Here is a 24,700-nt window from a genome sequence, read left to right on the forward strand (position 1 = left end):
TCACACTAAATATTGGGGTAGGGAGGCTTTCCTGACTCTGTAGAACTTTAATTTTTGCTTTCACTGAATATGTATAAAGAAAAAACAAACAAACAACTTGAAAAAACAACTACTATTGCAAGTTTTACTGATTTCCCCTCCCCCAGTTCATTTTATCTACAGTTACAAACTGAACTGGGGGTTAAAGAGGACTGACAGAAGTCCTTAGTAAGTTATATAGAGTTATTATCTCAGACTTCTGCAACCCATCATATTTTTTTACTGAAATAAGCATGAATGATCATTGCACCCTGAAGCACAATTAAAAATGTCATGATAAGTTGGTTTGCATTAGAGTTCCTCCACAGAGGATACCTGTTTCAAGCAAGATGATTAAGCCAATCTTTTTTCCCGGTCATTTAGAAAAGATTTTTATGTTCCGTCCTATGAGGTATTTAGGTTAGAAATTCAGGTATGTATGTTGAAAGCAGCAGTGTTCAAATATCCTAGTCTCAGGGACTGCCTAGTCCCTGAGCCCCCATGAGATTTAGGTTTTCACAAGCAAACATCCTTAAACCATCCAACCTCTGATTCCATACAGGCCTTTGATGTCCAACAATATCAAAGCAACAAGAGCCTCCTGTTTTAACTCCTCATAGATCTTCAAACTGTCCATCAAACCAAGCCCTCCCCCTACCTTACAAGCACTTATCTTTTTAATTAAAAAGAGGGGATGTGGGAGAAGAGAGGTGATACAGTGATATCCCACCACTGGCCCTCAAGCAATAGCTTCCCGATCAGAGGAATTACTTGAAAACACATTAGGGTCCCTCAGGCAAGGATGGGTACCAAGGTTTCCCCTTTTCTCATAGGTAAGCATTATGGGGTTCCATCAAAGGCTTGCCTACTCCTGACCACAGAAGTCTTACTCTCAACATTTCAACAGCTGCTGCTTCAATTACAGTGTAGAATGAAAAGGTTTTAGGGTTTTTTCGTTTTTAATTTTAGCTTCAAAGTTTGAAGAATGCAAAAAGCTCCAAACACTGTTTATAACACAGAGAACTACCTACCTATTTCCAACAACCTAAACTGCTGCCTGCATGCGGTATTCATCAATAAAAGACAGTCAAATCCTTTTCATTGAAAATATGAATTAGAGCTGGTTTGAAATAAATTTGTGGAATCACCTGCATACATACATCTGCCTACAGTTTAAGATTATATTTATTCTGAAAAGAAACATTTTAAGATACACAAAAATAAACTTCAAAGATTAGAAAATTTTAATTTTCAAGAGTTTCTTTACAGAGAGACACAACTTCAACTATTTAAATCAAATATATGAAGATTTATTTTCTAGTTATTCAAGATCAGTGACTCAGGGAATCAACATGCTCTCCAGGGTAGAAACACTCTGTGACACAGTTGAAAAAAAAAATTTATTTGCAGTCAGATGTGTTTGGATAGTGATTCAAGAGACTTCTGACATAAGTTTGCCTTCTTGTGACTTACGTAGATGTTACACGTCAAGTAATCCACAGTCATCAACCACATTCACGCTTTCAGTTCCTTGCAAATTCAAGGAAAAACACAGCTCAGATGAACTACAGTAACCCCTCAAGGCACAGTACTTGGGTCAAATGTTCGGTCCTACAAAGAAAGTGTAGCAAGACCTATTTTATAAACACCAAATTGTGTGTTTAATCAACATTGTTATTCTGTCATCTGCTCAATCAGACCAGAAGACCGAGAGGAAAATAAAGCTCCTCACTCTAGCCAGGAACTATGACTGGTTAAAAAGGTTTAGGGAGATGTAATCACCAACACCAATTAATTAATCTATACCCTTGAATGTATTTTTAAAATCAATAATTAAATATAAGTCATGTTTTTAACACAAAAATTCAGAGGATGTTGATAATTTGGGTTCCCCCCCAAAACAAACAGCCTAATAGACCCCGCTAACTTATTTCTGAAGAAGCAGCATGGATCCTTCTACTAAACATCAATAAATGAACATCAAGCCTCTAATCAGACATCCAGAAACACACACTCAGGAGTCTTTCTCTTAAGCAACAGCTTAATTTTGTGATTCTGTAGAAAGGAGGACATGTACATGTATCAAAAAGCTAGGAACCTTCCCAGAAGTCCCAAATTACCATGCACAAACTGAGGTCAAAACATTTTATTTCCCTTTCCTTTAACAAGGTTAAAATAGGATCCAGATTAAGAAATCTGATTTATCATCAAGAAGAAATAATAAATGTTTAAGTCATAACACAAAACATTTGAACATTTTAATAAATTTCAGTTTCTACAACTGGGAGATCATTTTGAAATAATAGCTACTATTTAGTGTAAACGTTGATCTGAATCTCTCTTCACAAAACTCAGCAAGAAGCCAAGGGAAAACTACATTGAATTACCATTTTTACCTTGTCGAGAGACACAGAAAAGTTCCCTTGCAGCAAGCACTTCAAGGTAGATGGCACCAACTCCTACCTCTTTGCCTGCTGTAGTCTTTGAGACATCCTTGTTATTGCTTTGATTTGGCCTTTTCTAGAAAAAAAATACTAAATATGACCTCTTTTCCTCATACCCTGGGTAATCTAGTGTGAAATTTCAGTACTTAAATAGTAATGAAATTGACTGATATCATATTTTTCTGTTGACTTCTGCCAGCGGTTTTCGGAATGCAGCCGGTATTGTACCTGCTATTTATCACACACATATAATTGATACTTTTTCCTTTTGCAGGTTAAGTAAAGATGGTCTGTTCACCTGAGTCAAGATTGGTGATTTTTGTCTTAATTGGTAATTTTGATGACCCCTTTGGGAGAGCAGAAGAAACTTGCCATTTGACACTCACCCTTTTTCCCGGGTAACACAAACATGAATTTGTGAAAGTCTGACAATATGGCAAAGCTTTCAGCTCTCCAGTAGAAGAAGCCTCAGTCTGACATAACAGGTACTTGTGCAATTCATAGTGGAGCTGTGCACCAGCCTTTACTAGAGAGAAATTGTTTATGACTGCAATTGTATTTATATCTTGGTGACTTACATACACAAGTCTCAGACTGTACTTTTACTAAGTGCTGTCAGAGAGAAATGCCATGATGGACCCCCTAGGATGAAACTGCAATGCAGCTATCAAACACACACACATAAGATCATCAATGTCAAGAAGGAGGGAAAGGGTCTGTGTGTTGACACTGCTGACAACCTAGCCTCCAACCAGCTTCTCCACAGCAGCACAGTAGGGACCAACTTTAGAAAATCTCAGGTCAAAAAAGAAAGTGACCTTATGTGCAACCTTTCCTGATCAGAGAGCCCCCCTAAAGCATTTACATCTACCTCTATAATGAAGCAGAAGATATTTAACACGTTTTCTGTTTGGCTGCCCTTTCACTCCCCAGGTCCCGTCTTAAGGTCTAAAGCTTCTGGATTTTGAAACGACCCGCTCTCACCATTACGTGGATATTATTTGTAGCTATAAAAGTTTAACTGATGTAGTCTTCAGTCACGGTATATTTACTGTTTTATTTTTCTCTGTGGTGCAATATCCTTGTGTTCATTCTTTTTTTTTTGTTCATTTTTAAGTTTATTTTTATATAAAACATTCCTACTTACACAATCAAATGTCACCAGGAAACAGAGGAAGGACTAAGAAGGCTCCTCTGCAGCATTACACTTAAACTCACATTGTAGTCTTCACATGCTTTCAGCCATAAAGGATACTGATTTCAATTTAGCTTCTGTAACACTTAACTTTTACTTATGCTCACAGGACTATTTTTTTTTTTGTTCAACTGCTTCAACTGTGGCTATCAAAAAAAAAAAAATCATGTTTTAGTGTCAAATATATAACAAACATTCATGTTCCATCATCTTCAAGGAAATTATTCCAACTAGGGGATGTAGTAGTTTATTAAACAAATCATTTTACAGGATATGTGTACTTATGTTTCTTTTTTTAGGTACATTATGTTCTTTTCTGCTGAGCTTTGTGAGAAGCATAACCATTCTACAAAACCAGCCTCTCTGTCCAAAGCGAAAACCCTTATGCCAGTATGCAGGCCTCTCTGCCCCATGCTTCATACTGCTCCTTACAGGCAAGCAGTTTGCATTTTGGAGATTCCTCTGAAGACTTCCTTTGCCTGGCTTCAGTTTGTTTCTCTAGGTTAGATGCTACGCACTTATTGCATTGAAAGTCAGATAATGCCATTATGTCAGACATGTATTATTGTTGTCAAAAACCTAGAATATTCTTAGTGTACTTTTCCTCCCAAGAAGGAAGCTTTTTTTTTTTCCCCAGAATGGTTCTCAGACACTGTCATGTTCAAGTATCACTAGAGAGGTGGTATTTGCATGCCTTGCAAAGCCATTTTTTTATCAGACTCCAATATGCAAATAAAATTAACAGATCTTTGAGCTTTCATCTGAAGCTAATAGCATAAATATTTCAAGTGCTGTATTACTCATATTTCTGTAATAAACTGACATCTGATTTATTGTTCTTTTACTAATTGTGTGCCAGCAAACAGTTACTGGCTTAACAAAACACAAATAGGCACCATTTTCCAGCAGATCTTCCCTTCCAGTAGTTCTACTTGTCTTTATGCAGCAGCATATGGCAGAAAGCACTAAGGGATCAAGAAGTAAAAATAAAGTTTAAAAACACTACTTTTTTTTTTTTTTACTAAAATCCATTACTAATCTGTTTATAAATAAAGCCTACTTTTTTTTTCGTACTTTACTATTACTATGAAATCTTTAATAGAGCAATTAGCAAGAAGAGGAGCAGGGAGTAGTGCTCAGAAAGTTCTAATAACGAAGTGCATAAAGCAGAGGGTCAGGACTACTGCTTATGCTACTACAGTTTTCATAATGAACACCCATTCTACGCTATCCCTTTCATGGAGTGGATAAGGCAGATATAAACATATGATCTTTTAAATCTCTCTCTGCCTCCCATGGTAATGGAGGAGTTACAAAAGGAATATAAAATGCAGCTGGTTGCACCACGGACTCCTGAAGATGCTCATAGCTAACTGCTAGCATAGGATCTATGCCACTGCTTGTAACACTGCATTGCCACAGGACAACGGCAGGTTCAGTAGTGTAGTTCCTGAATTACTCATCTCTGAAGCAAAACTGTGCCCTACTAAGGAAGTCAGATTTTTAGGATACCACCAAGCATGTATTTTGCACTTCATGACAGAAGTTTTATGAGATCAAAGCATGCTAAACAGCTGAAATTTGATGCCTGTTTCAAACACTCACTAAAATGATTGAGTATAGCATCAGTTAAATATATACAAAATGCTTGTTACATCAACATTAAACCAGAAGTTTTGGTCAATAAGGACTGTGAACTGCTCAGAACAACCAACCTCAATGTGCAGAGGAGAGAAAAGAGCACCCAGACTCCTGGCTCCCAGCCCATCCCACCTTCCATTTACTAAAAGCTTTTATGCTAAGAAGGAAGGAGGGAATTGCCTTTGTTTTCCTTTTTAAATGACAGTGTATCAACACTGATAAGTGACACTTAGCATAACAATCAGGCCAAAAATATTTTGTTCCTTAACTTTTTTTTTTGTGATTTTTTTTTTAACTGTCTAGAGAATAAGTAAGAAAGAAATGGCAGATAGCCAACTGCAGGAGTGCGACGAAACAGGGGAAAAGGGGTCGATAGGAGCTGCAGCAGCACCACAGACCTAAAGATTTTGAAGGCACAAATAATTAGGAGACTTGTAGAGATAGAACCAGTTATCTGTACTTGACTAAGAATTTCATTGGAGAAGTAAATATTTGGAAGGTTGGAGCATCCCACTGTTCTAAGTACCTTCACAAAAGTGGAAACTTTTACTTTGAGAGCTGTTTTTCCTAGGACCAACAAAGCATATTTGAGAGACAATTCTGAGATTTTGGTATTTTACCTTACTACCACACAAATCCATGACAATACAAAGGTTTCTTCTAGTATTTCACCATGCAAAAGAATTTAAAGAAATTCATGGTGCAGAGAGCTGGATTAAAACCACATAACAGACCTAAGACAGGGATCAGTAGGTAATGATTTAACTATTGAACAGAAAATAATGCAAAAATAGGTTCTTTGTCCACACATATGTACTGACATCAGAGAATTAGCTGCATGTGAGGTAAAAAAGAAAAAAAATTAATGATAAATTTTAAAATCCTATGGAAGACTGCTTTCAATATACACCATGATTTCCTGGACTAAAAACAAAAACCCTCACAGAGATTAACAGCATAGTGATTGAACAAATCATAAGGTGCACACTAGCACACAAGCCTTACATTCCCTTTATCTTTCTTTCTTTCTTCCACATGGTGAAAGAGTATAAAAAGAGTACTAATAATACTACTGCATGATCAGTGCTGAAAGTTAACAGCCTCAATTTTCTTTCTTTTATTGTAACAGGATTTCTACTGTACTACCATATTCAAAACAGCCATTTAATTAACTTTACCTGAATTAATTTTTTATTCCTTATTAAAAAATTACTTGAATGATATAATGGAGACAAAGCTGACAGAGAGCTGCGTTTTGACATTTTCTTTTCAGTTGTCCAGGGACCACCCATCTATTCAGAGATACTGAATGGCAACTGATGAAAGTAAAGAAAACAAAGGTTTTCTTCTTCAAGAACTCCATCTCCTTCATCAGACAAATTGTAAGGAAGTGGCCATTCCCATCTTCCCATGGTTGAATCAAGAATCCCTGGCAGCATTTGTGCAATGGGGGAAAAAAGGCATCATTTGTGGATCCAGACCAAACCAGATCTCTCTCTGCTCTGCTGCTCCCTTTTAAGATTGCTGTGATGAGGAGAAGCAGCATTAGTGCTTTGGGAAGTTTTAACCAAGAAAAACAACCCAAAACCCCACACAACTACCACTAATAACTAACATTATTGGAAGATTCTTTAGGCAAGTAGTTTACTACTAGGATAGTCTCAGAAGCAACTCAGACATCAGCTTTTTTAATTAACTCTCATTAAATTTTTAAAATATTTTTGTGGTCTTTAAGCACATGGGATTTTTCTTGACTGAATCTTCTTTAAGTGAAAAGAAATTATTAACACACAAATTAATCACAGGTTCATGGAAGAAAACTTTAATTTAAACATCATCTGGTTATTAGTGCAAAGAATTATTCCCCTATTGTTCTCCAGAACAAGTAGCACATCAAGGCTCATGTGTCATTATCTTCAATTCTTCTGAACCATGGCAGTAAAAGTTTAGACTCGGGTCTTCCTTGGGTCTTCCTTTGTTTTACCATTAGATGAGAAAACAAATGTTATGAAGAGCTATTTCTGCTACACAATTTGTTAAAGCAGGAAAAAGAAACACACAGACATAGGATGATGCGTTTTATCAGTTTTGTATTTTATTTTAAAAAATGTTTCCCCACTTTAAATAGAACTTTCCAGATCTCTGTTCAACTAGCTGAAATTAGAGCTTCAAAATACACTACTAGTGAACTTTGAGAGTTTAATACCCACAAGATATTATTTTAGAAGAAATACTGACTAGTTTCCTTTAACCAACAAAACTCAAAGGCTTAAAAATATTCAATACCCATAATATCGCTTTATAGAAACATCTAAATACATAGACTGTGCAAAGGCAAAAAAGGCCAATTTTCACCCTTTCTGAAAAGTGATCAGACAGAGATACTGAAGGCTCTAAGAGAATGTGTCCAATAATGATACTAACCAATGTAATGCAACTGAGCTACATTTTAACCAAAACCACCTTGTTAGTGAGGCCATCACACAATTTCTGTACAGATAAATTAATCATGGAATGATTTGGGGTGGAAGGGACCTTTAAAGGTCATGTATTCCAATCCCCCTGCAATGAACAGGGACATCATTAACTAGACTGAATATCAGGTTGCTCAGAGCCTTGTCCAACCTGACCTTGAGTATTTCCAGGGATGTGGCATCTACCACCTCTCTGGGCAACCTGTTCCAGTGTTTCACCACCCTCATTCTAAAAAAATTCCTCCTTAAATCTAGTCTGAGTCTAATCTTTTCCAGTTTAAAACCAATACCCCTTGTACTGTTGCAACAGTAGTCAATAGTCAATTCAACTATAAAACATCAAGGACAGTTCTTGGAGGTATAAAAACATTTAATAAAACTTAAGGTCAGAAAATATTACCTTTATACACAAAGAATTTCTTTCTGATCTCCTGTATGTTGTAAATCTCATTTCAATCATTTCATCTGCTGTGTTTAGGTCTCCTAGAGCTAAGTTGCCAGAGAAGGCCTGTCAGCACAGATGGAGATGTGATGAAGGAGTGCTGGGGGCTGGACAGCTTCACTGATTGTGGTAACTTGTCTGTGCTGATGCTAAAATCTGGACTTCACTCTCAGTCATCCTGCATCTGACTGTAGCATTAGAGAGGAGAATGCTTTAATATTAGGCTTTCTGTCCTCAAAATCCCTCTGCACCATTATTGCATTAACTTTCTATCTTTGATATGGTTAGCAAGCTGAGCTATGAAGTTTTGTTTTGTTGGTTGGTTGTTTTGTTTGTTTTTTTCCCAGAGGCATTTCTCCCAACTTCTTGCTCATTTGCTCTTTTCAATGTTTTCCTCCTCATTCCTTAACACTTGTTTTCAATACAAATACCAAAAGTGTCTAGGGTCAGCCTCACCAACTGTAACCAGGTTTTTTTTTTTACACACATTTAGATACACACTCAGAGGTATACACATATTCCCATATATGTGTTCTCATAAATATTTATATATAATGAATATACAAATATCACAATCATTTTTTTCTACAGCACCACCTAGGGGTCAATGGCTCTTTCAAAGTTCAAGTGTTTCAGACTGTGATTCCTAGTCTTATGACTGGGGTTTGCCAGACTTCCCTGATTTTAGAAATTGGCTGCTTCAACCGTGTAACTCCTTTGATTTCTCCGTCATAGTTGTTTACTGCTTTGATAAAATGTGTAGACAGCATAATTGTCAGTGATTTCGTCTTTGTTTCTAGATCATTAACAAAAATTATTTTAAGCTCTGAAATGATGGACAGGCTTCTTTTTGAAGAGCCACTTTTGAGATGGCAGCCTGTTCTTAATCCATTTAGCATATGTTTTATTGGTAATGCAGTTAGTGCAATAAAGTGATGAACACATTCCCAACTTCCATTCTTTGCTTTTGGAACCACTTACACATTTGTATTAGGCCTCACCAGAAATAATGCATAACCTGCCCTGGAAGCAAGGAACAGAAGCTGTTCTCTCCCTTTTCAACAAGCACCAAGGGACTACAAAAACCACGCTGCTTCTGCTGCCTTCCAGTCTGTACATGTAAGGTACCTCCCATCAAAGGAATAGCTTTCAACATTTTGGGCAGTTACAGAGGACTAATCTTACATCTTCCTCTAGCAGATGGCAGGATCCTTAGACTCCTCGCATGGTTTCCCTTTGTGTGACCTTCCTTCCCTTCTTGGCTGCCCAGCCTGGGCTGACTTCCCAGTACCAGTCCCAGCTAGCTCTTTTTAAGCCCTTACCAGGGCAGTCAGGAATCTCAGAGGTAACTGGGGCCTCCTAAAGCTTTAGGATGCTCGAAGGAGTCAAGGGAAGAAATGCTCTCCAATTCACAGAGAGAGGCCAACAAACAGAAAGCTTCCTAATGATTTTATTTTCTTTCCAGTTCACACTCATTCACTGCAGACAACATTGGATTTTTTATTCCTCCCATCCCAAACCACTTAGTACTAGTGGGTATACAGCCTTCCACATGCTGTTTCATGTTTCCCTGTATTGTAGTAAAAATATTAAGTGTCAAGGTATTTTTTGACTCCATCATTTAACAAGTAAGGTATAAATTTCTTTAGACAGAAATTCCCAAATTCTGAGCTGCACTTTAGGTGCTCATTTCTTCTGTAGCATACACTCTTTCCCTAGAGACTAAAAACACTGAAATAAAGCAGAACTATTCAAAAGTAAAATTAAAATACATTGGAGGAGGGGGACATTAAGGGTCTGCACCCTCACATGGTTGAAAGCTAAGCCCCTTGATTAGCAAACATTGTAGTGTGTGCCTTAGGTACCCTGTATAAGCACAGTGTGGATTAATTGAATTGATCATAGTTCAATTCACCTCCAAAATGAATTTTAAAATCAAATAAAGAATAACTAACTTTTGCAAAATAAGCAGTTTTTTAGAAACTGCAGACACATTTTACTTTGGATAAGCTTTTATTTCTGAATAAGCCAAGACGCAAGACGTGATAACAACTGCCATGCATTATACAGATAAAAGCCAGTATGTGAGGCACTGCAGCAACCCTTGTAATATACCACAGTTACTCAGACAGAGATTAAAATGTCAATCTCAATTAAACTGAGCTCATTATTTCCATTAAATATGCCTATTCCTTTCTCTACAAGAATAAGTTATAAATTTCATTTAATCCAAGAGGTATTTGAGATCAAGGAAGTTGACCAGATTTACATTAGACCACGAACACAATCAGAGGCACTAAAGAACCAAGTAAAACCTGCAAATATCTCCTTTCCCTTCTGAGGAACAAATGAGACATCTCCTAAACTTATCTTTTGAAGATCATCCATAAATTGAAAGTACCACTTTAAAATTACTTCTGTGAGCAATAAATTATGTCATAATTTCAAACAGACCAAATCTATACAAGGACCTTTGGAGGTAGTTCTAGATATTGGCCACAGTTTTAGTTGGAGGCTTAGATTCCCATCAGTATTGCCAAGTTTTCCCATGAAAAAAACATGAGAATAAACATGCCATGAAAGGGGCATGTTTATTATTTCACAGGAAACTAAACCAATATGCTAAAAGCATAAATAATAATTTTAAAAAAACGCTTAAATTATTTTTCTGATTTATTTAAAAAAAAAAAACAAAAACAAAAACAAAAACTTTGTCTTCTCAACTTACTGTATTCTATTTCTCAAAAATTATGTTCATCTTTTCTGCTAATGGGTATATATTTTAAAGGAACTATGCAGTTTGAAGCTAAGCAGTTATATATGGTGATGCACAGTTGGGGAAATGCTAAAGAAAAATCTCTTTTTTAATGTGTAGCAACAAAATGACACCACTTATGTGAAGCCAGTTTCATCTAGCCTTAGGAAGAAAGAGAACAGCATACCAAAATTGGGCAGAAGTATCTCACTGTGTTTACTTATATCTAACCTATGAATTACATTTTTAAACTACCACTTCTTAAAGAAATATATGAAAGCTTGAATGATTTTGTTGCATTCCACAGTGTTTAACAAATTCATAGATTGATGAAGCGCAATTAATGCAAAACACCATACAATAAAAATAAGCTAGGTACTTCACACCATGCAAAAAGGTGTGACAAATTCTCATATAGCATAGGCAAAAGCTTTGGTAGGGCAACAAAAAAAAACATATTCTGCATTAGATAGGTATTTCAGTGGAAGTGTCAGTACTGCAACAAAATCCCACGAGCCTGTTTGTGGGAACCATTACACAGGTGGAAACTTATAAGTTATGCTTTCAAAACCAATTCTTTGTTCATTTGTAACCGGATATCTGATGACCTTTGTAGAGATAAGCCTTAAGCTTGAGCTAGCACCAAAATTTCAATTTAGACAACTCTATCAAGCCTGCAGTTTAAATGCATCCTCTCCTATCCTAAACTAGTATATGGCATATGTGAGATTTTTACATGTTTTATATGTTGCCTCAGACTGCTGTGCTTCAGGAGCAAGTGAGGTTGTCCTTGTAGTTTTTAAAGGTTCAGCTATACTAGAAAGCTTTACACTTCAACTATATCCAGCCTGCTTACAGCCACAACAGCATTTCTCCTGCTACCATTTCATCTCCTCAGCATACATGGATATTACCAAACTAGGATAATTATGATTATTGCATAAATTAGGCCAGTTTGGAAACTAGAGTGTGGTACATACTACCACAGAACCATAGTGCTATGTCACATTTCATAGAAAAACCCTATTGCAATGATAACAGTATCGATAATTTCACAAGTACATATCAGAATGGATTCTTAGAACATGACATCTGACAGTATTTGATACACCTTCTGCAAACGAAGTATATTGCTCAGATTACACAGCATTTCATATTTGCTCCAACCCAAAATGGGTTCTGCTAATAATAAAAACAAACATTGTTTAAACCAGCTATGCAAGACAAAAGAAGCATTTCACTGTTTACAAAAATAATTTAAACCAATAAATCTTTAGCTCACCTCGTGCAGGTTTTCACTTTTCCAAATGGTAATTATTCAAAACAGAACTTGAAGAAACAGAAAAATTAAAGAGAAAAGGCCCACACCACAGAAAATTCAAACCATGCTAAAGTGGGAGTTTTTATTTAGGCTGACCAAGTACTGGTACTATAGCCCTAGGCTCAAAATAAACTGAACTTCAGTCTGGGTATTCTTGCCTTATAGTCCATCGTGCTTTCAGAGTTCAAAACAGCAAAGTAAAAGACGATTTTAGAAAAGATAAACACTTAAGGCTAATTTATCATGATGCTAAGAAAGAATTAAAACAAAACAAACACCAAACACCACACCATTCCATTTCAGTTTTTACCTAGAGGCTGCAAACCTGAAATATGTAAGCAGTTGGAGCTGCACTAACAATGCTTATATACCTGGATAGTAAGAGCTACTAGCTTTTCCTCTTAAGGTTTTTTATATGAATATCAGGCAAAAAATTTTCAGTCCAACATAATAAATTTAATTGGACCCTCTTTCTATAGAGGTGAATTAATTAATTTCTATTGACTCTTACAGAGGAAGAATTCAGCACGTATTTCCCTCAAGCGTGCTTCTGGGAAAGGACTGGGCACAACATTTCTATCAATTCCAGCTCCATTCATCTCAATTAAGCGCCTGATGATGAAAACGATGTTCTACTTCTTACAGATCTATACTGGCACCCCAGAAAACGCTATTCAGTATCCCAAGTGACAAATTGGTATCATTAGGAGCTTCATATGATTATTTTATGACTCTCGTACCACAGATTAGTATTTCTACTTGGCTGTTACCTCTGAAGCAGAGCAGAGTACCAAATGTGAAATGCAATTGCAGGCACCTTCAGCTAAACGCAAATCAAAAATCAGACTTCAGAAGAGGCATATCAGTAGTTACAACTTCTATTTTTACAGTGGGTAATAAAAGACAACATCCTGAAAAAATTTGAGGATATAAACAAAAGGATATGTTTATAGCACTTAAAGAACGATTTTGGCAAGACTAGAGTTTTTCTAGACTCAATGTACAAAGCATCTAGAAGAGACCAAAAACCAGATGAAGATGAGGAAAAACACAGCAGTTACAGGTTTTAGTCAAATGGTTTCGCCATTAGTTGATTCTCACCACAGAAGCAACAAAGACTTTGAATGGATGACTGAGGGCTTCCAGCTCCTCAGTCTTCTCAGACAAGTCTTTTCTCCCTCCTGTTACCTCAGGGAAATGCTAAAAGTGTTTTGCAATCATGTAAAATCATGCATCTCTAAGAAGCAATGAGGCTACAGTGAAGTCTTACAAAAGCAGCTTATAACCCCAAAACTGAACTTAAACTTGAAAGCTGTTTCAGTTTACTTTTCAACTCTTTGTTTCACCCATGAAAGTTTCCACTTGTTGCTTAAAATAGCAGAAGGAACATTTTTGTTTACTTCCACGGAAGAACAAAATCCCTGCAATATCAAGGCAATGAAGAATACATGTACGTGAGAAAGTGGAACAGCTTCTGTGGCCAAATTAGTCAAGCACTTTGTATATGGAATTAAGTGTAGCAGGGAGAGCTTCCTGTTGTTCATTTTTTGCCTACTGATAGAAGGGTATTAGTGAATGCAATTTTATATCCTTGCAAACATTTACATAAAAAGAATAGGACAATTATCTAAGAAATGTAGTTACTGTACCTATACTAACCTCTAAGCATGCATATATACCCAGACAACTTAGCCTTGACTCATTCCATCATTTTAAATGTAACAATGCAGGACTGTGTGAAAAGAGCTCTTTTCTACTCCCACTTGCACATCACTGTAAGAAAGCTATCATCTGGTCCTACGAGCAAAAAAATCTCTCACGTAACTGTATGTGATGACAGGAAGGGAATTTTGACCTTCTGAAGACATATTACATCTTCTGAGCATGAAATTAAAACTGAAGAGCAGTTACCATCTATGGAAGGTCCTGCCAACTCCTGCAATATGAACAAGAATTAGAGGCTGTAGAACTGTGCTTACATACACATACACTTATGTATTTAGTCATTGCTCCTGAGAGAAGCTGCCAGTGAACAACTCCCAAGAGTATAACACACAATTACACATGAAGGGATTTGCATTGTTGCTTTGGGGTTTTTTTAATATTTTTTTGCTGTGGATTTTATCAGCAAATAATTTGCTTTGCTTTAGGTCTTGTTATGACTCAACGTTAAACCTTTCATGTAGTTTCTTATATAAACACTCAAGAATCTCAGAAGTATAAATCTTCTGTCTTTTAAACAAAACTGTGAAGCTAACAGATCTAATTGATTTTGCAATTGATTGGTTTTAACCCAGATTACTACTGTTCAAGATTCTTCTTGATGGCAAAACAGAGACCAAACCAAATCATCTTCTCTCAAGTAAATATTTATACTCAACCAGCAAGGAAAGGGCATGTAAACAGACTTCAGTTTGAAAGAAAAGCCCATGTGCAGAGTTTACAATTGTCACTCAGGCCAAACAGTATCCTCAGAGTCAGTGTGGAATTGAACCTGTGGGTTCAAGCATACATTACTGACTTCCCCAGCAAACACTTAAGTTTGAGACTATACTGTTCTCCTTGGCAGGAGAAGGCTTTGAATGATGAACAAGAAAAATGTACACAGAGACTGTCAGTCTCAGCTGCGCTCCTGTCCTTGCTTCACAGACAGCCCACCTAGTCCTGAGGTAGCTCCATTTTATAGCTTTTAGGCAAAGCAGTGGTAACTTCAGTTTACCTGAAAACCCAGGACAAAGCATGACTCTTGGAAGGCTGCTCAGTGACAGCAGGGGATGCAGCTACAGGACAGCCATCTCCCAAGTCATTCACATGCAACTCTTCCCTTGAGGAGACACAGGCACTGGCCTTGGTGTTGAAGCAACATGATGTGATATGAAATATATGGAGAAAGAAAACATCTGACTTGCAATTAAGACAGAAAGAGGGATGCTTGCTAAGAAACACAGAGGACAGTGACAGCTGGAGTTCTTATTCAGGTATATGCTAGCTAGTTACACAAAGTATAACCATGATCTCCAAGCAGTGCTAACCAAAGGAGTTGTATGTTTGGGGCAATCTCTAGGGAAATGACTACAACATGTTCAAAACTCCTCAGAACAAAGCATGTGATGCTACTTTGTATGGCAACTGAGTGATCTATCCTAAACTAATGATTCCCCCTTCTTATCGAGGGATGAGTTTTACGGATGTGCAGGCATTGAACTAGACTGCTTCTAAGCATTCTTGGTCCAAAGTCTTCTCCTGAGAACACATTTGTCTGCCTGATCAACTTGTATCTTGACCTGCAAAGACGTTCCACTCAGCCCTTGGGATAAAGAGCAAATCTACCCAATCCAAAGAAATTTTTTCACTTTACTTGCTGAGAAAGCAAAACAGCCAATTATCTTTTCTGTTTCCTTTTCAGTATTCAACCCGACTGCTTTCCACAGTTAAAAGTAATCTCATAGCATGAACTATTTCATTTACCCCAAAAGGGGATTAGGACTTCTTGGAAACATTTTCAAAATAAACAGTTTCCTTACCATGCTTAAACAATGATTATTTAAGCAAGGTAGTCAAAATGTCTCAGAGGAGTTGTACTTGTCATTGTACAATTTTCAGCATGGTCTACAATATGACCAGCCACCAGTGACCTGTATTAATCATGGGCTAAAGTATAATTAAGGTAAAATTAATGTACTGCAATGCTCTGGCAATTGCTGTTCATGTTCCCACCCTTTCTGCTGGTTTGCCAGACTGCTGCGTTTCTGGTGGAGAAGTGGTCTGCAACTGAGGTCGAGCACAGGAATTCATTTTGCGCAGAGCAGAAACGTAAACGGACAAAAAAAATTGAATCAATTTTTATGAGCATACAGAGGAATTCTTTCCATCCTGATTATGGTAAGAGCTATTGGGCAGAAGAGCACTGCTAAAACTACCTAATTAAAAATTGCCTGTCAATATGATCAACAGGAGCTAGAAAATTACCTGCTAATGTACTGTCCCTGACTGTAAGGGAGAAAACGTTTCACTTCTTATCTGGTATGCGATTTAAAATACCATGTCATCGTATAAAAAATAAAAAAGTCTACAATCTCGTAGCATCTACCCTAATTCTGCTTTTCTTCCCCTGTACAAGAGCTTCCAAATGCCTTAGTCCACAAGCACCAATACTCACTCATTTTTTCTTCAACATACACGATTAGCTTCTCTCCTGTGACATGCTTACGGTTCTGCTTGCAGTTCACATTAATGGTGAAACATCTGCTATACTGACACATAGAAGTATTGACTTAAATTTGTCACTGAAGGATTTTTCAGCAACCCAGCTTGTGGAAATATTTGACTACTACAGCCTTACAGTTTAGCAAGAAATATAAGGCAGCCTCAGAAATAACAAACAGTTTCAAGAAAGAAAGCTTTAACAGATGGCTGGGAATCTGGAAACCCATTTCCAAACTATTTCCTCTAGCTGAAGACCCAGAAAAAAAACCACCATCATGTGATCCACCTCACAGTCAAAGTCCTGTGGAATTAACTGCAACAGAATATTGAAAATTTTTGCGTGGAGGAGAGTTTTTTGTTGAAGCAGATAAGCAGCTCCATTTTTCAAGGGATAAAAAATGAAACCCTTTGCACAAATGATTCATTACTAACCAGCAGTTTACAAACTCACAAGCATCTCGAGATGCAGCTGCATCCCACCATGATAGAGTCATGTTAAGATTACATACAAAGACTTCCAGGAGCCAGATCTTGACATTTCTCCCTCACTGAGAGGTGCCTGTGCAAATGCTTGTACGTGTCCAAGTCAGGAACACATGCTAGTGAACTATTTCAACACCACCTGCATTTATCTCATGCCTGCAATTGCCTTCAGGCTCCCAGTACCTCACTATCAGACAACTTGCACTGGCCTGTGGAAATCAAAAATATCTATCTAGATTTTCAAGACATAAGGTAATGCCAAAGTTTGAAAGCACTGCACTTCAGATCTATGAATGACAGAAACTTAAAACTTCCACAATTTCTCCCCACTGACTAGAATCATTATAAACTCTAAACTCTCCTGGGTGGCCAGCCTGCCTCTACAGTCGGATAACTGTCCTCATCTCCTTTCTCTGAATTTTAACTAAATAGAGAGGATTAACAGGAACAGCAAAGGGGAAATCCCATAGCACTAACTCAGCGAAAATTAGACAGTATCACGTCCATCTGTCACCTAAGCTAAAGAGTTTAAAAGTTTCCTGAGGTAGTAATATAGCTGTTGTGGAATTAATTCGTGCCTGAAAAACCAGATAGTCTGGTTGACTACAGTCCCTTGACTGTAGCTAGTTGACTAATTTTTAGGCTTTGTCAGAAGAGAAAACAAATTCCTCAGTCCAGAGTTATTTCTTTCAGGTTTTTCACCAAAGTTGTTATGCAAGGTAGTCACTTTTGTAGCATCCAAAGTTTTGTACATTTCAGCTCAACTCTCATTACAACAATTTCAAGCAGCTCCTAAAACACAGGATTGGTGGTCAAAGCTTCTAAATATCAACAGGGGAATTCACAAGTCACTAATTATACACTAACTTTTCCAATATGGACACTGCAACACTAACACTCAGCTGACACCTGCAGTAACTTTCATCTCAAAAAGATCAACAAACACAAACAATACAGAAGGAACCAAAAGTGTATAATATCAAGGGTGTGCAAAAGGAAAATAAAGCAGCTGGTACACGGTCTGCTTAGATAGCGCCTTTTTCTTTTTCTTCAAGAGGCCTAAAGAGCTTCAGTTGTAGTTATTTAAAATTCTCATGGGTGGCAGAAGCTGAGTGAACATCATGGGTATTCTGTGCAAAGCTCAAGATGACTTTAGAGGAGCTACAAATTGACATAAGTAAATGTGAGCTAATAGAATATGGCTAATTTATAACCACTCCGATGCTAACCCACATTTCTTTACATTAAGCTCCTTGGGATAAAATATCACAATATACTTCTACAGCTGTTTGCACACCATATTTACAATTACAGAAGGAAAACTAGCCTTTCAGTCAAACATACTGTGCACATTCAACTTTACATCTTCTGATGTCAGTATGGACTCCTGAACATGACTTCCTTATTTCAATGACCTTTTCTTTGCCTATATCAGAAATTTTTGTTAACTTGATATGACCATTGATTTAGGTAAAGTTCAGCTGGCTAGCAAGCACTCAATAACTATTTTGCTTTAACATAGAGTCATTTAATCCATTTCAAAGCACTCTGCACATTACTGCTGAAGCCATTTTCACATATTTTCATGATATCCCAATGACATGACAAAAGCATAAGATTTCACTAAATCCAGAGGTAAAGCCTTGCTACTAGATAATGCAGTCAAACAATCTATTAAAGTCATTGAAACTCCAAGTTAAAGCTGTTGAAAATTGCTTACTGACAAGTCACTAGCTACTCATCTTTTTGTTCTATGGATTAGTCAGTTTCTCAGTCAGCTCTCTCAGCTCTGTCCAAATATTGCTGGAAAGATAAAATGCCAGAACACCACAAATCCACCATTAGTCGTATTACTATTACAGCAGTGCTATATCAAGGAGTTTTTCCTCTTACAGGCCGGTTCAGAATATGACGTTCTTACCTTCACGTGCACAATACAATTCAGGTTCATTCTGTAGAACCTCAACTCTATTCCATGAGTGCCATTTCACTCAAGTTTCTCCAATAAAATTCATGTTTTATCCACACAAGATCTATTAACAAGCACAATCAAAACAAAAACTTCCTACCCAAACCTATGAATAACAACCTCTATTCTTATAATTTTGTGCATAATTACCTATTTAGAATATTTATTCCAGTTACATGATTCTCACAAATAAAAGTCCTAATATATACACACATCACTTCATCAGAACTGAACTTGTAAATAAAATACACATAACCAAAAATATTTGGAAAAATTATATACAGCTAACCAGCAGAGGGGTGCAAAAAGGACACTAGAAATTCAGGAGGGAAATTATAATCTTCAAATGAAAGGTTCTGGTCTGGTTGTTACCCTGAACTAGGATCAGAGGAAGAATATTTCTTAAGCTTATCTTCACATGAAAATAGCTACACATATTATAGCTTTAATCTCATTTAAATTAATATAATGTAACTGCTGCAAATAGTTTGAGGATATTTATTTCAATTTATTTTGCTTAAGTTGATTAGGACAGGCCTTGAAGTATGTTTTGCACACGTACACTCCACGCACATCATTGGCTAAAACAAGAGCAACTGGCCACATATTTCTAGAATTCACTTTTCTGTTTCAATTTACTAGGAGAGGCTAATATCTCTGGTAGAAAAAAAAAAAGAAGGACTATTGTGTTTTCCAGCTTTCATGGTTTAAAAATGTTATAAACAAAACACACAAGTAAAACTGAGCAGAAAAAGTCCCACGCTTTTCACTGTCCGAGCTTAAAAAAAAGTAAAAGAAAGACAGGTTGAAGTGAAACTTCAATTTGTCCAAATCCAAAACAAAAAGAAAACCCAACCTGTAGCTTAACAGTGCTAGGTGTCACCCCACATCTTTAAGACAGAAACACAGCCAGATGGTGTATACACACATCTATCAAATATAAGAACACTTCTATAGTGTTTCCTCTTTATGTTGTAGCTTTTAGATATAACCTCCTGCATGAGCTATCCAAATACATTAAGTGAACATTTTCTGCATCTATTCATTGCTCTTAATCATTAATAATCCAGGATACTTGGCATCAAAGACTGGGGGAGAGGGAAAGGGGAGGATGAAGGGAGACATCAGAACTACAGTTTTCTAGTATACGCATTCAGACCCAAGCATACCTTATCATCTTAACCATTAGAATTCTCAAATTTCTTACAGAAATGTTTCTTTTTAGGACTTCTGCCAAAAACAGTAAGGTAATTATCTTACATTCCCTAAACTGACGATACTAACCTGTAAGTGGCCATGAATTAGGTGCAGGACTTTCCACAATCCATGCAGAAATTAAATTAATAATTTAACTTTGTAGATTCAACACAGTTACCAAAGAATCCATTACATTTGTTTACCCTGAGATCAGGAGTAGCAGCATTACCAATTGAAAAAACCAAGTGAAAGGCCATCAGAAGTTATTTTTAATATAGTAAAAAATAAATACATAATGAAGGAAAGTAGCTGCTAAAGCTAAAAACAAACACCACCACAGTTTCAAACACACAGCGAATTAAAAAATATAAAAAAAAAATCTGAGTAATTGAAAGAAACAGTCTGGAAATCTGAGTTTTGGTATGCCTAACACTAAGATTCAGAAATGCTCTCCTTAATGACATTGCAACACCCAGTTTCAATCACAATCATAAAGCAGAGTCAAAGTCATGCAAGTCACACAATCATAAAAGGTTGTAACACAAATGTTCTCAATGTTCTAGTGTTCTTGTTATATAAATCAATACACAAGACAAATAAATTATGTCCCATCCAATTATGTAAGCCATATCAAGAAAATGTTACCACCTTATAAAATGAAAAGGATGAGGTTTGGGCTTTGTGGGACTTTTGTTCGTTGGTTTGGAGTTTTTAGGTTTTTTGGGGGGTTTTTTTGGGGGGCAGGGGGTTGTTGTTGACTGCGTTTTTTTTTTTTAAAGGAACCTTTACTCTCCATAACTTCTACAGAAACAGTAATGACAGTGAAATTTTAGAGAAGCAGAAGCAAAACTACAGCTGTTGTAAAAAAATGCATTATTCCTAGAAACAAATAAACCCACCAAACAACAACATATGAAGTGAAAAAAGTTGATGATATCTGACACAGAAAAGGATACTGGTCGCCTGTATGACTCACTGTACCACGGAAACTTTCAAACTGATGTAATAAGGATAAGACTTCAGCATGCTAATATTGGCAGGTTGCTACGTATTAGACATTTAGCTACATTCAAAGTAATCAATATGCTAAAAATTGTTTCAATTCCAATATTTTCTCCTTGAAAACAACATATCCGATCATATTCATATTTGAAATTCCATTTTCTTAACTTGCAAATATGACAGCAAGTGATAATTGTGTACATGTGCCAAAACTGTGGGGAAGAAATTAGGAGAAATGAGCTTTTTTGTGTACTATTTTATTTCAAGCGAAGTTCACTTGAGATCATGCTTGGTTTCCTCCTGATTGCTACTGTCAGCCTACAAGTCACATAGCCTTCATTCTTCTGTTTCAGGCATTTAAAAGCATGATTTTACCATACCCATAATTCAAGAGCTGATCCTGGCAGCTTACATCAGCAGTAGATTTGCTCACAAGAGCCCTGAAAAGCTTGAGCATGTAATGCTTCATGAAAATTCTGCACTCCAAGTACCTATTTACTGAACCACATTTCTGGATGTCAGACTCAACATGCACTTACTTAAATGAGTTTTTTCCAACCTAATTAAAGAAAGCGTCTAATACAAATCTGTAAAACTAAATCCATGCTTGCTTAGCATTCTTGGAAAAAAGCATCTTTCCAGAATCATCATTTTCATTTAACAACTTAACGCTGTTTTTTGAGGAGGAGGCAGGAGAGAAGACTAATAAACACTAGTAAAAATCATGATATCTGTTCAGCTTCAATATTTTATTCACAGATGGAAATAAATCACAATGAATGCAGAAATTAATAACAAATGACATTTTTCTTCCCCAAACTGGATGGAAAGGTAAAGAGCTTTAAAGCTTGTAAGAATATGCTTTTAACGATGGATCACTTGGGTTGTGCTTATGAGAAACATATCTCATATAAAGTATGATATTCAGAAACATAGTATTGAAAATAAGATTTGAATGAATCCTTCAATGAACTTTTTATCAGTAAAATAAACATCCAATATTTTTAATCACTGGTATGAACCTAAAATTTTGATATCAACACAAAAAACTCATCAGTTCCCAAAGAGTTTGGACATTAAAGAAAGTTAAAACAGTTTTGTGTCCAAATTAATATGAATTTGTAACTCAGTTTAAGTTCTATCCAGCTCAAGCTGGAAGTGTTCAAGCCAACATCACTGTAAAAGAAAATACTAAACTTCTAGAGAGATTGAAGTAGAAAATTATCACATCTTAGGCAGTTTTTAAAGATTATATATGAAACCTATTGCTGTATTTATAAACATTTTGTTGACCCTGGCTGGATACCAGCTGCCTCCAAAGCTGCTCTTTCACTCCCCTTCTCAACTGAACAGGGGAAAGAAAATAAAACAAAAGGCTATGGGCCAAGATAAGGGCAGGGAGAGATCACTCACTGATTGCCATGATGGGAAAAACAGACTCCACTTTGGTAAGAAGTTAGAAAATTTGCCCCATCAAAATCAGAGCAGAATGATGAGAAACAAACCCAAATCTTCAAAACACCTTTCCCCCATGAATGGTATCTACAGTCAGTTCATCACACATTGCCTCAATTGCTCCTTCCTCCTCGGGGGGAGAACTCCTCACACTCTTCCCCTGCTCCAGCATGGAGTCTCTGCCACTGGAGACAGTCCTCTACCAACTTCTCCAAACTCAGTCCTTCCCATGGACTGTAGTGCTTCATGAACTGCTTGAGCATGGGTCCCTTGCAGGTCACAAACCTGATCCAGTGTGGGCTCCTCTCTCCACAGGTCCTGCCAGAAGCCTGCTCTAGCACGAGCTTCACAGAGGGTCACAGCCTCCTTCGGGCACCCACCTCCTCCAGCATGGAGTCCTCCACTGGCTGCAGGTGGATCTCTGCTCCACTAAGGACCCCCATGAGCTGCAGGAGGACAGCCTACCTCACCACGCTCTTCACCACAGGCTGCTCTGGTGCTTGGAGCACCTCCTCCCACTCCTTCTTCACTGACCTTGGCATCTGCAGAGTTACTGCCCTGTAAAGTAACTTTTTTCCCTTCTTGAATGTTATCCCAGAAGTGCTACCAGCATCACTGATGGGCTCAGCCTTGACCATCAGTGGGTCTGTCTTGGAGCTGTCTGGCACTGGCTTTACCAAACATAAGAGAAATTTCTAGCAGCTTCAAACAGAGGCTGCCCCTGTAGCCCTCCTGCTACCAAAATCTGACCACGCCAACCCAACAAACTTCTTTTCAATCTTGCTTGCACATTTTTGCCTCTTTAGCATTCCCTTCAGCAAACAAACACAGCTTTCATTGAGCTGAGTGAGAATGAAAATTACTGACTCAGTACTGAACAGTATAAACACCGTCTGCTACTTCTGAAAAGTACAGTTCATCTTCACCTTCCACATAGCTGCTTTCACAAAACAACTGAGTTTTTTTGAATGGAGACACTGAATGGGAGGAAGAGTAACAGTCACTTGTATTTTTATTTGGAAGTCTTAGTAAGCACTATGCTTTTCCAGTGAAAACTGCTGTATGACTGAAAAAGAAAAACCTGACAATCCAAGGCATATATCTATGACTGTCTATCAACAGGAAAGTCAGACACTGTCTTCAGATTTGTTGATATATTCCCATATCACACTGCAGTTTAACACCAAGGAAAAGGAGAACCAATACATCTGCCCAACACATCATCGCTAGCCAGTAGCTACTGAACGGCAGCTTCCAGAAATGGAGCTACAAATTATTCTCATTGCCTTTCTATTTATATTAGTTCCCTTTGCATTGTATAGCATTATTTTTAGTAACTATTTTCTATAGCAAACTTCTTTACTCCTTGAGTTGTAATTTGGTAAGCTTCTCTTCCACACACATTTGCTTCATCTCTTTCATCACCATTTGCTCTGAAGTCATTCTGTTTTAGCCCCCTTTTTTTTTTATATACTGTATCCAGACACTAGAGATCAATGTTTTTGGTCTTCCAGAGAAAATCTATGTCTTTTTTAAGAGTGAATTTTTTCCATCACTTCCTGCACGAAATACAAGATAATTTTATACAAAACAATAACCAGAAAAAGAATATAAAGACATTTGAAATCAACAACTCTTCACCACAAGCCTCCTTACTAGATTTAAATCTCCTTGAATTTCTCTCAGCAGCTCCAGGCCCAAGATATGACTCCAATTCTCCTTTTTTTCCATACCTCCTTAAGAGACACTGCTAAACTGATTTGCTTCTTAGAAGAAGCTTTCTGCAATAGATATTTTAGAACAATGTTTACATACATAAATATTCCAAGGATCACTCGTCTTCCAAGAATCCTGCAAGTAAAAGATACTCAGCATTTCTTCACTATTGATTTTGTAATGCTCTTTTTGCTTTTATTGCAGTATTTTCTTTAGGATTTCCCAGTTAACAAAGCCATATCACTATGCTAATAAAAGGGACAACCAGGAGGTACAAGTGGAAGGGAAATTTAAAGCTTTGACTGCTAGAAAATGGTACCATTTGACATTATGCAGAGAGCTTTGAAGGGTTCTCCAAGAAGAGGTATTCTGACAAGAGAAA

The 24,700-nt window shown here is 37.0% G+C and overlaps 1 protein-coding gene across 5 annotated transcripts in view; it reads right to left on the minus strand.

The window, feature by feature from the left end:
- The window catches only part of CHRM3 (cholinergic receptor muscarinic 3), a 270,489-nt gene that overhangs the window by 238,744 nt on the left and 7,045 nt on the right, over positions 1 to 24,700 (minus strand). For 3 of the 5 annotated variants that reach the window (XM_032683918.1, XM_032683919.1, XM_032683921.1), the window contains exon 1: positions 15,010 to 15,075. The exons of the other annotated variants lie outside the window; for them this stretch is intronic. The gene's annotated coding sequence lies outside the window, so the exon portion shown is untranslated. Of the gene's footprint in view, positions 1 to 15,009; positions 15,076 to 24,700 lie in introns of those variants that run through there. 5 annotated transcript variants of the gene reach the window in all.

This window comes from Chiroxiphia lanceolata, chromosome 3, assembly GCF_009829145.1.
Source record: "Chiroxiphia lanceolata isolate bChiLan1 chromosome 3, bChiLan1.pri, whole genome shotgun sequence".
In the NCBI taxonomy this organism is placed as follows: Eukaryota; Metazoa; Chordata; class Aves; order Passeriformes; family Pipridae; genus Chiroxiphia; species Chiroxiphia lanceolata.